We start from the raw sequence: 3,205 nt of genomic DNA, 5'->3' as shown, positions 1-3,205 counted from the left end.
CCTACCAGAGAGAAAGAACCTGGCAGCATACGCCTTCAAGACTAGTGGTGAACATCTTGCGAATGTCACATCGGGTATTTGCTGGTAGTACTTGTAAGTGATGTAAAATGGGACGATAAGTTAAAACCGGTACTGCGAAAGGACAATGGAAGACCGTTTTTTTTAGAGTTCTCGGAAATTATTGTGCATCTGTAAAGGAAGATGCATACAACATGCTGTTGCGACTACTTCTATTGTTCCATAGTTGGGATCGCTTGGAAGTTAGGTATGATAAGATACGTCGAATGAATTCAGTGACGTTGGTACAGCCTGTACGAAAGTGTGACGCAAATGCTCGGGAAACTTAAATGAAGATGCTTGGAGAAAAGACTACGTATTCTCGCAAAACCCAGTTGCATAAAATTAGAGAGAGTGCAAGTCTGTGAGACAGTTTTGCTGCCACCACCGCGAGGTCATGAGAGTGACGTCAGAGAGATCGGTCTGCGTACAGTGAAATACACGAATGTATAGGACAGGAAATATGTAATACTGGAACGAAATACTCTCTGTCATGGACGGTTCAGTGGCTTGTGAAGTATCCTGTATATGTAGATATAAACGTAGAGAGGTGTGAGCAGTAACGAGTGTGGTCTAGTGTACAGCAGGAAGTAAAGAAGCAAGCGCGTATCGCAGAGGTTGCTCGGAACGCCACGTATGCAAAACACCAACATATTCTGTCAATCGTGCTTTTAGGCTCTAGCGACGCACTACAAGAAGCTGGTATGTATGACACATCTTACTCTAATAAAGCATCAACAGTGAGGGAGTCTCCTGCATCAAAGCCACCACAGGTGGTAAGTGAACTTCAGACTACAGCCAGGATAACACAATCGAACAGATAGGGCTTTCTCAGTCTTATTTGCTATTTTTGTGTTCCATTCACGAAGTAAATCTTAACATGTGCACGTTACTCCTGGTTGGACTATATTTTCATAACACACGCTGTCAAAGCAACACAAGAAAGACATAAGATAATACAGCTGTGGACAGAAAGAGGTGAAGTACCCAGAACGGTTGGAGGAGACGAAATGAAACTTGGTAGGTTGATGGGGTATATGGTTGTATAATACGTAAGTAATTGTAAAATATAGACAAATATGCAGTGTATTTGGTAGTACCAGTCCACTTATCAGCAACGCGTTTTAAGCACTCTGACCTTGATGCATGCAACGATTCGGTTGTGGAGGGTGTCATAAAGTCGTTGCATCCTCTCCTGAGGCAAACTCGCCCACTGGTCCTTCATAACCAGGATAATGACACTGAGACGGAGCTGACGTTCGAGTTTCACTGGGGACAGATCTAGGGATCTTACCGGCCGCGGGGATACTTCAAGGCAGCTCGTAGTGACACGTATCATGAGTGGACGAGCATTGTCCTGTTGAAAAATTGTACCACGATAGCGTAGGATCAGAGGTAACACACATGGACGCAGGATGGCCGTGACGTACGGCTGTGCCGTCACAGTTACTTCAATCACTACCAGCTATACCCGTTGACTCCCCAAACCATGACGACAGTTGTAACACCGCTGTGCTACTACTTGTTCTCAGATGACTGGTGCAGATCTGAAGGGATTGCGATGTATGTCAGTTGCATGATACGGTGATCGTCCCTTGTGGTCGTCAGACGTGGTCGGCAGGAACAGGAACCTTGACTACGAGTACGAATGCCTTCACGTTCCCACGCAGTCCAACGTCGCGTCACTGTCACATCCGAATGCCCCTCTAATCTGGATATTGCACAATTCGACCAGGCAGCCGAAGGCAGATTCATACCTAGGCCCCTTTGAAACTCCGTCAAGTGCTGATAACGCTGTCTCACACGGTTACGCGGCCCATCTGTGTTCTTCGCTGTGATCACTCAACACTGATGCTATTCGCGGCCCTTGAACATGCGACCAGGGTGTGGTAGGTAAGTAGGTAAGAGCAAATGAACTTGAAACTATTCTATAATGAAGGCAAAACAAAATGGGGTCTCGTGCTTTAAGACAGCCGGGTAGGACTGATAGAAGAGATAGGAAAGATCCAACAAAGAGCGGTGCGTTCCGTCAGGGGATCGTTTAGTCGGTGAAAGAGTGTTACCGAAATGCTAAACAAATTCCACTGGCAAACGTTACAAGACAGGCGTTGTGCACCACGGAGGTTTGCTATTGACATCTCGAGGGAGCGTTTCCCGGGAAGAGTCGGACAATCTTACTTCCTCCAACATACATCTCGCGAAATGACCACGAAGAGGAAGTTCCAGAAATTAGAGTTAATACAGAAGGGTACGAATTATCAGTCCCACGTGCCATTCGCAAGTGAAACAGGGTAGGGGGAGTTAGCTAATGATGCCAAAAGTACCCTCCGCCACACACCATTAGGTGGCTTGATGTAGATGTAGATGTAACAAAACTAAACACGAACAAAAATAAAGCTCTCTGGTGGCCGCTCTAACTCTTACAGAGAACTGTGACTCTAATTATTTGCATACCCGACTATGGAGTGTAGGTGCACGAAGTTATATTGACATCCGACGTTGTCTTCTGGGTATTGCCCTTTATTGTCAGGCGGTGTGTTCCGCCACACTGCGACCACGTCTTCGGGCTCAAGTGGCACAATGTTCCACCACTACATTAAGCTGGTAGATGTGAAACAGCCTACACTGTAATGAAGACAAACAAAATGGGGGTCTTGTGCGTTAAGACTTCTACATGTGGTAAGTAGGTAAGAGACAGTAAATGAACTTCAGACAGCTCCGCATCTCGTGGTCGTGCGGTAGCGTTCTCGCTTCCCACGCCCGGGTTCCCGGGTTCGATTCCCGGCGGGGTTAGGGATTTTCTCTGCCTCGTGATGGCTGGGCGTTGTGTGCTGTCCTTAGGTTAGTTAGGTTTAAGTAGTTCTAACTTCTAGGGGACTGATGACCATAGATGTTAAGTCCCATGGTGCTCAGAGCCATTTGGACCATTTGGACAGCTCCGCAATGAAGACAAAACAAAACAGGGGTCTCGTGTTTTAAGACGTCCACATATGGTAAGCAGGTAAGAGGATGTGAACTTCAGTCAACAGCCATAATAGCACCACAGAATAGAGAGGCCTCTCTCAAATGTGTTTGCTTTTTTGTGTTCCGATCACGAAGGAAGTCTTTCCTGTGCACGCTAATCCTGTCTGAATCTCATTTTTCATAA

Source organism: Schistocerca cancellata, chromosome 1 (assembly GCF_023864275.1).
Source record: "Schistocerca cancellata isolate TAMUIC-IGC-003103 chromosome 1, iqSchCanc2.1, whole genome shotgun sequence".
Classification (NCBI taxonomy): domain Eukaryota; kingdom Metazoa; phylum Arthropoda; class Insecta; order Orthoptera; family Acrididae; genus Schistocerca; species Schistocerca cancellata.
The sequence above is the reverse complement of the archived record's forward strand: the minus strand, read 5'-3'. Positions refer to the sequence as shown.